The following is a 13492-nucleotide window of genomic DNA, read 5'->3' as shown; positions in this document are numbered from 1 at the left end:
GAGTTGAAGATACTGAAACAGTTATGAAACGATGCCACACTGACACATTTACCCTTGTGGTGTCTGTATACAAATGGCAAAGTTGAACTTGACCAAAACAAAAACAGCTTTGAATATGGTGCTGCATACAAATATGCAAGCAACAGCTTTGTTTTTGTTTTTTTTCCACTTAAAAGAGGACTCAGCTGATTTAGTATTGCACTTCTATAACACTGAGTCACGATGGACAGTTCAATCAAATCATTCAATCAATCAAAATCGATGCAGCAGAACCAGAGGTATCATCTTTTTTATTGTACACATTCTTCTTCCTTGTCATAACCTGGGGCCTACATTACCCACAATGCAACCCACCCACTGACAGTTTGGTCTGAGATTTGGTTGTGCTTTGCTACTAGCGGCTAATGTAGCCGTTGCGTTGGTCCAACCAACGGTTCAATCACTGTCCTGTATGACAAAGAAAGGCATCCAATCCTCACATTGAGAAGCTGCAAATGTTTTGCAATTCTGCCTGAAAAATTATGCGATTAGTCTATTATCAAAGTATCTGCCAGTGGATTTTCCCGCGATTGACCAATTGATTCAATTGCAATTGATTCGAATTGCTTCAGCTTTACTTCACTGTTGAGTAAAACAAAACAGAAGCAATGAACCAGAAGAAGAAATATTTTTCAGGATCCCACAGTAGTCATGGGCAGAGTCGGAAGTCAGTTCTTGATTCCATTGATCCCTAACTTAATCACAATAAAACTCATTAACTTATTTTTTAAACACACAATAAATGAAACCCCCAACCATATCTAATCTTACCCTAAACATTCCGACAACCTTAATTTTACCATCTCAAGGAATTTGCCTACACATAACTATTTATAATCAACCTAACCCAACCTCACCAGTGGCATTTTTATTGTTTTACCATGACCGCAATCTTCCCTGAGTTTGACCAAGTGATTATAGTTTCCTAACCTTGACCACACAGAAAGCAGTTGTCAGGTGGGAGTGAAGATTTTGCAGACACGCTCAGTAGTGATAATCTTGACATCATTAAGTTTTCCCCAAAATGTTTTTTGCTAAAACAAATATTGCTGCAGATGATTGCTTTCCTCTCATCTCTCTCTATGAGCCCCCCCCCCCCCCACACACACTTCTCTCTCTCCCTGCTGTCTATTCATCTTTTTCTCTGCTTCCCTTTCTCTCCTAGAGTGATGGCTCAATTACCATTCCTCACACTCAGGCTTCAAAAGTGAGCAAAATGGGGCAGAATTTCTTGACCATGTAAAAATAGAAAGACTTTTTTTTATTTTCCCTTACTCCTCCTCTCTTGCTGTCAGAGTTCACACAGCTCAGTTGTGTGACACCTGCAATTTAAGAGGTTTCTGGGCTGGGGCTGGAGCCGAGCTTTGGATCGATTCAGTGAACTCAGTACTTAACGACAGAGGAGGGTAAAAACTTCTGAATGAATATATGAGGGAATAAATTAGTCATAAACTCTGCTTCCTATTAAAATATCTTATCATCTGGTTTCAATATGAAACGATGGAAAGTCATTTATCCCAACCTTTCCATTCATCTATTTTCCAACTGCGCATCCTTCTACTGCTTCCCTTCATACCTTCATCTCCCCGTTTCTGAAGTCCCTCTTTCTCTCCCCCCTTAATCCTCTCTTTCCCTAAGTGCTAGCTCCCAGCTGCGAGCCTCTGGGATCCACATGACTTGATTGTGTTTTGATGTTCTTGTGAAACTTACAAGTGCACTCAGGACTCAAGACCCATAACATACATTTTCAAGACCGTTCACCCAGAGGAAAAGAGACGGGAGGAGAAAGGAAGAGTGCTTACTATTACCGTTGTCAGTACAGTGTACACACTCGCAGTCGCTTATGTGCACACATATCCCCCATATATGTGAGGGCAAAACAAACATCCTGTATATAGATGTTGTAGATTAATTCGGTAATCCCTGAATCCTTGTCTCTTCATGCCCTGAATCATGACCAGAGTGCCCTTTACTGAAAACCGTACATTGCCTTTTCTTTTTTTTAAGTCTTCTCAGAACTTTCCTGTCTTGGCATATTTTTGAGTAGTTTTCTGTTTCTCTCGGTTTCACTCTATACAATTATTAATTATTACAATTATTAAGCTCTATCAAGTTGGACACACAAAAGGGTTACATTTTATTCTTAACTTCCTACTAAAACAATGCATTTTAACTGGGATGTTCTATGTTATTACTGTACTATCAACTGACAACCAACAAGATCCTTTGCAACAGCAACCAATAATGCTTTCAATGTACTTATGGGCATGTGAGTATTGTATTAAGACAGACTTGAAAAAATGTGAACCTATCCTTCAATGTTGGGTCAAATATCAACACTGGACAAGCTGATACTGACTATCAAAGGATAATTGTGGTTTGTTGCAATTTGAGTTTGTACATTTGGCCATGATTATGATGGCACACAACAGTAGCATCTCTATAATGAAGTATATGAGGACAAATTTCCCTTTTACAAGGACTCAAATATAAGACCAAGCTGTTAATACTTATGTATCAACACTGGACAGTTCAAATAAATTGAAATCAAAGCAAGAGTGGACTAATCTGTATGAATATGACAAAGTTCCTTGGCTTTCTTTTTCTTTATCACTGTTCTTTATAATATGTGTTTAGAGTTATCTCCTTTCAGTGTGACTCCCAAGAGCACCTACATATTCCAAGAAGTCTAAAGAGTGTTTCTTTTCGCTGATCTTAAACACGTCCTTGTTTCTGGCACTCTATAGCTTAGAGAAGACAGAGAGGTGGTGTTTGTGTGTTCATATTTCTCTTTCCCGGGGGTGGATCACATCGATGTGACAGGTGGCTGTTGGCCAGAATATTAAAGCTGGTCTGAATGAGGCTTTTTTTTTTCTCTCCGTGAAATCAATAAGTACTATATTTGGGGGATAAGGCTCTGGGAATTCAATACATTGAAGTTATATTTAATAAATCTTGTAATAGAGATACTTTAAATGATTCTTTGGGAATTCAATAAAGCTACTGACATTGTAATTTTTTATATGTAAATCAAACTGTAGATAATGAGTGATTGGAATGGCAAAATGCCCTGCATGTGCACTGTTTCCTTGTTAACAAGCACCAGGAGACTCCTAACTGGTTGGGCCAATAAGGAGAATCATGGCTGAACATTAACTGAACTGCAGACTGTGGACCAGAAATTAATGTTTAATTTTCTCATGTCTCAGAGGGTCTTTTTCTTTGAACTGTTGTGCCTAATTTCATGCTACACACACATTCACACATACAGCAGGACTGGCTATAAGTGCACACACATGCATGTTACATGTTTTACATGAAACTATGTACTTATGATCAGATGCACAAACAATTATTTGTATGCAGCAAGAGCAGCATTAACAGACCTTTGCACATTTTCTTTGTATTGACACACACTGACACTCAGAAAAGTCAGACTATTTTTTTATCTATGCCAGCAGAAATATCTCAACAAGCAAAGAAACATGAATGTTTAAGACTTGGGGGCAACAACATCTGTCCAAGTGTGAAAACATAAACAGACAGTCTTTTGTGTTGTTGCTGCTTTACCATTCATTATGCACAGCTAGTTTAAATGAATAATGCAGGTGACTAAATGGTTCTACAGAAGTAGTTCAATTATCATCATGAATAATAAATTTGTTATTAAAAGGTGCTTGGAGATTTTAGTCACACAGTGAAGCAGTGTATAATCACTTTGCCAGACTTGTGTGTGTCAAATGAACTTCTCTTCAACACGACCTAGCAATCGCAGAAACAGCAAAATATCTGTTCTCAGGCACAGTGAAACGCTTTCACAAGAGTGATATCAAGTTTTTAATTTGTACAGAAAATAACATCACACTTGTTCAAGGTAACTGATGCATCTTGAGTTCTGTACAGTCAAGTAGCTCAAATGAGCTCAGGAACAAAATGTGAGTAAACTGTGAAGAAACTGAGTCATCAGCATGTCTGAAACAAAAATCACATTTTTCCAATTGTGAAAAATGATCTTATTTTCCCCCCCAAGTGTTCCTCTCCGAATTAAATGGTCACATAAAACTTTAATCTTCTTCTACCAATTCCCTTCACCCCTTTTTCCCAGCCATGTTTTGTCCACTTGCCTTTCCATCATTCATCAGCTATAACAAGGAAATTAGAGGGGATTTCAATTATTAATTGGCTTTAAGTTCCAACTGAAGCTTTAATACATTCCACATCATCCATCCATCCATCTTGCATATTGTACCTTCTTAGTGCAATGCAGCCTTTCCCAGCATGCATGTGATAAAAGGCATGGAAAACCCATTTCAGGCCAGAGTCACATCAACTTCCAAACACAACATTTTGTTTCAGCTAAATTCACATTATGTCACCACAGCCTCCACAGTGCTGTAGCTCGATTTCTTTGAGAAACTACCAGAGTGCACCTGCTCAGACTGAGAGCTGCAGGGATGGAGTAAAGAGAAATCTGTTGTGAAAAATTACTGTGAGCCAAACTTTTCAGCAAACACAAACCTGAGCCACTGTTAGCTATAATTTGGCATTACCTTGCATAATTAGTCAACTGCAATGCATAATAGCTTTGATTCTGATAGCATAATTGTCATTTTACATTTTAGGAAATTAACGGATTAACCAGACTGATTTATAATAAATGCAACATGAAAAGGTAAACTAAATAATAAAAATAGAGACAGTAAAGGAAAGTGCAAGGAATTGTTTCTTCTTTGTGGAATTTAAGTGAATATATTTCACAAAAGGCATCCACATGGATCACAAACTAAATAAACAATTACATTAATAATGTCCAACTGGGAACATTTTGTGTCTAGTGTGTGACAAAAGTGCTATTTTGATACAGTTTGTCATTCAGACATGGCACTATATATGACACTTGTTGAAGAAAATTTGAAGACAAGTAAGGTTAATCATGTTAAGTGAAATGTAATGAGGTGGAAGATCTAGTGGAGATTAAATAGCTGGCAGGAAATAGAAAGACACAGTGGGTCAAATGAGGCTCTAACCTTTAATGAGATCAATGAGCCATAAGACAAAGGATGGCAGGTGAGAAGATGGCCAAATTAGACTACAAATGGACAGAAATGAAGAGAGTGTGATGAAAGTGAAGAAAAAAAAAATTAGCTTTTTTATTAGGAACAAAACTCTGACTCTACAGCCGTGCTAGCAGCACTGTGAGACTATACTTTGGCACAACTAAATGCTAATGTTGGCATTGCAACATACTCACAATAGCAATGCTAACATGCTGATGTTTACTAGATATAATGTTATATACCATATTAATTTAGCTTGTTAGCATGCTAACATTTGTTAATTAGTATTAAACACGAAGTGCAGCTGAGGCTGATGGGAAGGTCCTCATTTATTTGGTCATAAACCAAAGTATTGGACTAATTACATTTTTGACCTAATGATGGTGCTAGAAGAAAAGTTAAAGATCACCTTTCATCCTGAGGTAGATGTGACATGAATGTGTGAACCAATTTTCATGGCAACCCTTCAATAGTTGTGAAGACATTTCACTCACAACGACAGATGTCAACCCCATGATGTCACTAGAGTAAAAGTCAGGAGATCGCCAAAGTCTGTAGGATTCATCCTCAGGGGACAACGAACGTGTGTATAAAAAATGCCATAGCAATCCATTTAATCGTTGTTGAGATATTTCAGTCTGGACCTAAATGGTTGGGGACCGACAGACCAACACTGCCATTTATAGAGCCATGCCGCAAGCATTGTTATGAATAAAAGACATTCAAGCTAGAAAACAAGGATTAAGGAGAGTAATAACATGTAGGCTAGCTAACGCCAGCACACATTGTCTCTGGAGTTCAATATTAACCAAAAGCCACAGGCAATTATATAAAGGTTTAACTTGTTCTGATTGTGAAAAAAAAAAAGTAAGGTGAGAAAACAAGGCTGTATCACTGCATCGTACGTATACTTTACTAGTCATACATTATCAGCCATGCCTCTCAAGGCCTGAGAAAAGTATTCTTGGATGAAATAAATTGCAAAGCCCCTTGCTTGACCACTTCGTGGGAGGATCTAGCCTGCTGAGAGTTTGCTGTGCTGGCTGTCTTTTTGGTCAGCGAGAGGGCAGTAGCCTGGTGCCACCTCTTTAAAATCTCCCCTGGAGGAGTGATACATGGGTCTCACTGACTCATCTTATCAAACTGGGTCTGAGCTTAATCCTCATCAGGACACTTTGCTTTAGAGAGAGAGAGAGTGAGAAAGAGAGAAAGAGCTGGCATGGGAGCTTTTCATGTGACAAGTTTTTAATGTTTTCCCTGGCACAGCTATTTGGGCTGGAATAAACAGACTTACATTGTTTTACAGGATCATGCAAGCTGCTGAGTCATCTTAGAAAACTGCCTTTAATCTATGAATTTTAAAACAGACCACTACTTTGATCTCCTTAAAGTTTTTTCATCACAATATTATGTTATGGATTAATATAACTCTTAACAGTTCTTTCAAAGAATAGTCTGAGCAGACCTGTAGTTATAAAATACCTTTGAAGGACATGAAGCCTTTCACATCCCTTAATCACTCAGAGGATTCAACATCCCACTGGGCCTCTTAGACACAGCTTCAACCCAATTCCTAAACCACAAATCTGGGCTTCCCCTCCTGCCACCGAGATCGATCTTCTAACAACAGGTGTTCACAGGTGTTCAAATGTGGTCACGCATCGACTGAAAGCCTTTCTCAGCTTTAGAACAAAGAAAATCAGCTCAGCAGGCAGCGGGAGAGGGAGGGTCGCAGTTTATGTGATGTCCTCTAGATGTTTGATATGTCACCTTCTCTTTGCACTGGAGATGTAGAGTTGAATACCTAAAACATCCTCTGATTTGAAGGAAGACATAGAGGATTTACCTTTATATACAGTAAAAACCTGACTGAGTTAGTTGAACTTGCAGAACGAGATAAAGATAAACTGTAATTTGACAAAGAAAGGTATCATATTTCACAAATGAATTCATTTAATTCAGTGTTCAACCTTTCACAAACTCAGATTACCACCCACCCCTCACTAAACAGTTTTATGTGATACCTTAGAAAGAGTAAGGTCAAACTTAGAGCATGGCTAACCTTGTTTACACACTTCTGCTCAAACTTTGTGATATTTCTTTTTTTGATGATGATGATGATGGTGACTGAGTGCCCTGTTTTGCATGTATTTTATGACATTTTAATGTATGTTATCTGTATTGTTTGGTGTTGATCTATTTGGTCCCCTTATTATTATTATTATTTTCATGGTTATAGCTACTTCCTGCAGATCAAAAACACATTAACAAAATGTTAATTGTGACCTTTTTGCTTTTGACTAAAATAAAACTTCTCCCTGAGGGAAAATAAAGTTTATCAATCAAACACTACACGCTTGCGAAAGGGCAGAACGAGGCTAGAATGGATATTAAACATAACATACACATGACTTAATTTTCATATGGCCCATTTTCTTTCAGCTTTGAGCTTGTTCAATGCTCACTGTTCCATTTAATAGCAATGAAGTTGTGGTTAATAGTCACAGTAGAGGTAGGCTTAGTCCACTGGACTGTAATGTTAAAGTTAGGATTCTTCTTGCTGACTTCACAGCTTTGAAGCTGTTGTGCCTTTAGGTAGATAACGTTCTGTTTTACAGCGACTTGAAAGTTCAAATCCAGATTTTTCAAGCATATCAATTATAATGCATTCTCAAAGGAACGAATGCTAATGGCGAATCGTAACTGTCAGATGCTGTTGTGACTCAGGGGGGCAGTCTTAGGCAGTGACTTCATTTAGGATCCTAGTGGCCTGAGGGTAGAAGCTTTTCCTGAGCCTCTAGGTGCTGGCTTGGTGTTTCCGGTCCCAACTGCAGCAGGGAGAAAAGGCTGTTATCCGGGTGGTTAGCATCCTTAATGCCTCCTAGACTTATTCTTGCAGTGCCTGGTGTAAATGTTAGAACACCGCCTATTGTACGTTCAGTTGAACAAACCACTCTTTGCAGGGCCTTGCGGTCCTTTATCAGTGCTGTTTCCATACCAGGCAGTGATGTTCCCCGTCAGGACGCTCTCAATGGTACAGGAGTAGAAATTCCTCAGTATTTCAAGTGTCTGAGGTGAAACAGTCTCTGCCTCGCCTCTCTCACCGCTGAGTCAGTATGCAGCGCCCAGGTCAGGCCCTCGGATGTGGACACCAAGGACCCGTTGATATTAAAGGAGTTGTCGTTCCTTCTGCCCAAAGTCCACTATTAGCTCCTTTATCTTGCTGACATTCAGGAGTAAGTTGTTGTCCTGACACCAGCAGGTCAGGTCCTCTACTTCTTTCAGGTAGTCTTTTTCATCGTTATCTGTGATCAGGCCCACCACAGCTGTGTCATCAGCAAACTTGATGATGGTGTTGTTGGAGTTGAAAGTGCCTACACAGTCGTGCGTGTACAGGGAGTACAGCAGGACTTTTAGTTTTGTGACGAGCCTGGAGGGAACATGCTTATATTTAGCAGGTATAATTTACCATGTTTACCATCTTAGTTTCGTGGGTTAGCATGCTAATGTCTGCTAATTAGCACTGAACACAAATCACAGCTGAGGCTAATTGGAATGTCATTCGTTTTGCAGGTATTTATTCTTAAAAGATGCTAGTGGCACGAGATGAAAAGTTAGTATATCACCAAAGTCAGTGGGCTTCTTCTGGGGATCATGAATGTCTGTACAAGATTTCATGGCAATCCATCCAACAGCTGTTGAGATATTTCAGTCTGGACCAAAGTGGTAGACGGAGTGACTGAGCAGCAGACTGAAATCTGGTCTGTTGAGAACCCATGTAGCAGATTTTTTTCATTTGGATTTGGAGCCACTCCTCATAATCTGGGAGGAAATGACGGTCGTGACTGTACACTGACTTCAAACAAGTCTATGCATAGTAAATTACACAATCACTTAGTTGGAAATTAAATTAGCCTCTCTAAATGCATTATAATTCCTGTACACAAGAAATGATTATTCAAGTGATGAACAGGGCCAGTCAGTAACAAACATAATCTAACCTCTTTTACACACACACACATACACCTTGACTGTACTGTTTTTTTCATTTTCTATCACTTTCCTTTCCATTTTTCCTCTAATCATAGCCAATAAAATACAATTATGTGTCTCTGTTTCTCAGTCTGCTTCCCAAATATCTCACTTTCTTGTCCCTCTCTCTTTACCGAGCTCTCCTCCTCCTTCCTCTAGCTCCGCTTCTTCTTCCCCTGTCCTCACTCTTCTGCATGACCAGTTCCATGTCAGCCCTTAATTGTGTTTTGATGTTCCTCCAGACCTGCAATTGAGCTCCATTCTCGCCAGCCAAAACAGAACAGACATTTGTCAATGCACAGGCACCGTGAGATTCCTCACTCTCTCTCCCACATTTTCTGCTGTTGCCCTCCATTTCATCTCCTTTTCCTTCCTTTTCACTCTGTCCTACTTTTATCCAGACCCTCCTTATACGTGTATCCTATCTCTCTATCCAGACCAACCCCTTATTCTATCTATCTATCTATCTATCTATCTATCTATCTATCTATCTATCTATCTATCTATCTATCTATCCTAGAAGACTTCAGAGAGAGTGTGCAATGGAGCAGTAACATCAATGTAGGAAGAGACCACAGACCTCCTTTCCCCTCTGGGGCCCATGGGTCACATGTAATCACTGTTACTTATAAGACAAACAGACACACACATAGACACACACAGACACACGCACACACACACACACACACACTGTTAGCCTGTCCTAACATTCAACTAAGCTCAGCTCGGGGAGTAAATATTTGTGCTGTGCAAGCTCTAGACAGAGGAAGGCTCCTCACCTCAGCACTGTGCCACCAAATCATGAAATATTCAGAGAGAGAGAGAGAGAGAGATGGGAGGAGGGAGAGAACGAGAGAGTGAGAGGGGAAAAAAGAGAAAGAGAGGTCACACATAACAGAATAAGATGGACGGAGGGAAAAAAGTGCGTGGGTAGGTGGCTCGGTGCTACAGCAGAAGATCTGAAGCAAAGGAATGGGTTGTTTGTGGAGAGGAAGAGAAGGAAAGAAAAAGGCAGAGGAGGTGTTGAGGGAGGCAGAGGGAATGAACAACAAGGCTGAAGGCTGAGGAGGGTGAGAGAGAATGAAACGTAGAGAGGAGAAAGGTTGAAGAGTGTGACAGGACAGAAAGAAGGCAGAGGAGCAGAGAGGGAGAGGAGGGACGGGCACTCTAAATGTGGAGGACAAATAAAGATGGAGACTGACAGGCAGACAAAATCAGGAATAATCAGGCAGCACAATGTGTGGTGTCCTACAGCAGAAGAGATGTGTTAGAGTAAGTGGATTGCAGGAAATGATGCTCTAAAGCTCTTTATGGTCCCAGTCTGTCTGCAGCTGAGGAGTGATAATCCCTATCCAGGACTTAATGAGGGTTTATTCTTTCACAGGTCATTCTGTCCTGGTATCTTAAAAGACTTCTCACTGCTTATTCCACTATTACACTTGTTTTTCTCTATTTATTACTTGTTACTTATTGAGTAAAGTTTACTTTGAGCTAATTATAGTTAACATGGCTTATACTTGAACAACAGTTCAGCCCCTCTTTACTGCCTTAAAAGATTTCTGTTTTATCTGCAATTTTATTCATTGTGCTCAGGTTTAGCCAGACTAGCATTGCTATGGACACTACATTTCCAGAGTGAAATATTTTGACAACTTTTGGATGGAAAGCTGTAGATTTTTATACAGACATTCATGGTTCCCAGATGATGTGTCCTAATGACATCAGCAATCGCCTGACTTTTTCCTCCTGCAAAAATCAGCGTCAGGTTGATATTTTTGGTTCTGAATGGAATATCTCTGGAACTATTGGAGGGATTGCCATGAAATGTTGTGCAGATTTTCATATTCCTTACAGGATGAATTGTAATAACTTTGGTAATGATATTATAACATATTGATCTCTCTGCAATTATTCGACAACGTGAATGTAAAATCATTGGACAGAACAAACTGTTCAGACATTGAAAATGTGTCTTTCCAAAACTGATCTGTTATTCACATGCACTTCTCGCAGTGATTGGCCAGGAGTGTGGAAGTGAGCAAGTTAGAAGGATTTCAACTCCTCTCTCAAGCTTTAATTCTTCACACGAGTGCTTTTCATCACTATTCACCTGTTCAAACACAGGTATAAAACAATGATATCATTATTTTGGCTTTTGGGGACACATATGGGATATGAATTGCCTTGTGTAGTCTTTGTAAATGATATATGTAAATTAAGTCATCATTACACAAGGAAAGCTACTGTGTTTCAGTATCTGGAGCAACAACATGTGTCAATTTTTAATTCAAAGATGCACGAGAACTGAAGGTGTTCTGGTGGGTGGATTTAAAGAGATTGTCAGCCACTGGAAAAAGGGAAAAATCAATCTGGTATATATAAGTATTGCTGGTTTTGAACAGAGCATGAACCTATACACCCACAGCACAATAGTTTTTATTTTCGTGTCTTTATCCCAATTGTGTTTTCTGTGTCAAAAGCTCTGTATTAAATGTAACTTTAAACTGATTTTCAGTTAAAGGTATTAAAGACTGGGTAAATATTGAAATATGGACAGTTTATCTCACAAATACTTGTACAAACACATTTAGAGATTGGAGAATCAAATTGTGAATTAAAGATTTAAACATGTAATGTTTTGTGTAAATGCAAATACGGTATTGTATTGTAAGTCCCTTGCAGGCAGCTATTCTTCAGTTTATTGTTTTCTGTCATTTGTTGTAAGATCTGCCTTTTGAAGTGTTTTTTTTTTATAAGCCTGAGCAATGAGAAAATATATTGACACAACTTTTTCTCACTCATTTCAGTGAAAATCATTGATGGAGACAGGCCACATATAGTACAATAAAAGTATAGGAAACGTCATTATAATATGAAAAAGATGCAAACAATGTTTTATTTAGAACAAACTTGTTTTTCTTTTGTCATAGCTCTTTAACAAGACAAATACAATTGTAGACGTCGATTAAAAGGTCAAAGTGATGAAAAATAAGCAAACCGTTTTCAAGTTTTAGTAGAATGTATGATAACCACACATGATGCAGCTGCTGTGCACCATCCCTGTTAACCTTCTCCCTTCATGGCTCCTCAGCAGGAAGCCAGACATCCTCTTGCTTGATTATAGAAATTCCAAGATGATTTGCACTTCTAATGATACACTATGCACTGCTAACCATTAAATATAAAATTACCTACAGAACAGCCAAGAGCTACATGTTATTTATTTACATTTATTAATTTGGCAGATACTTCAAAGCCCTATGGTAGAAGTTGGATGTGCGGCTGTCCTTTTGGCTCAAAGTTGAATGGTTGTATGTTACTTTTGAAGAAGGTTCCTATCAGAACACAAAGATCATGTCAAGAATGTGAAAGGTGGGGAAAGCTAAATAATACTGCCAATACAAAAGGCAGACTTCCTAAACGAGTCAAATGTGCAGCAGCCTATTAGCCTAGTAGCCTATAAGCAGCCTCTCGAGGCTGCGATGTTCGTTTGCCTAGATAATTGACAGTAGTTCGGTTTAAAAATATAAAAGATTTGTCTAGGAACACTAGTTAAATCGTCTTTGAAGCATGAGTGTGCCGGGTCAAATTCCGGTTAGCTTTTTAGATACTGTGTGTGAAAAGCTGACATGTTCTTGTAAGTGATGCAGTAGTTCATTCGCGTTAAAATGAGAATGATTATTCCTCTGGGGAGCACAAATGCACTCGGTATGTTTCGTGGAATATGTTAATGAGATTTAGATTTTTATATTTTATACATAAAAGTACTCCATTTAGCATTGAACTCCTATAAAATTGCCACACTCGCAATGGACGAGTTTTAAGTATCAAAATAATGCAGCACAACCAGAGATATCATCTTTTTAATGTCACACATTCTTCTTCCTTGTCAAAACAGGGTGCCTACATTACCCGCAATGCAGTTTGCATCAGTGATTCAGACGTGTTATGCTAGTAGCGGCTAATGTATCCTCGAGCCAGTAGCCTCAAGCAGAGATGTGGAGCCGGCTACAGAGGTCTGGTAAACTCACTTCTTACTCTCTTCAGTCCCAACAGAAACTGACTCAAGTGACATCACTTAGGGCCATTTATGCAGCTCCCTCTGGAGTCACAAACGGCTTTATACACCTTTTCCCACATATTCACAAATTTCCTGGAACTCAACTTTGTTGAAATATCATGCTTTGAACAAATGTGTTTCTTGGACAAATAAATGAAATTGCCATACGCCTGCCCCACTGTTCATAGGGTAAAAATATATATATGGAAATATGGACAGCAGTTTTGCTCCATTCACCCTTCAGGAAGTAAATGTCTTAAAATTGACCATCAGAATCAGCAGCCATGTGCCTAGAGTCCTTCAA

This window comes from Enoplosus armatus, chromosome 1 (genome assembly GCF_043641665.1).
Source record: "Enoplosus armatus isolate fEnoArm2 chromosome 1, fEnoArm2.hap1, whole genome shotgun sequence".
NCBI classification, from domain to species: domain Eukaryota; kingdom Metazoa; phylum Chordata; class Actinopteri; order Centrarchiformes; family Enoplosidae; genus Enoplosus; species Enoplosus armatus.
This window is presented reverse-complemented; position numbering follows the sequence as displayed.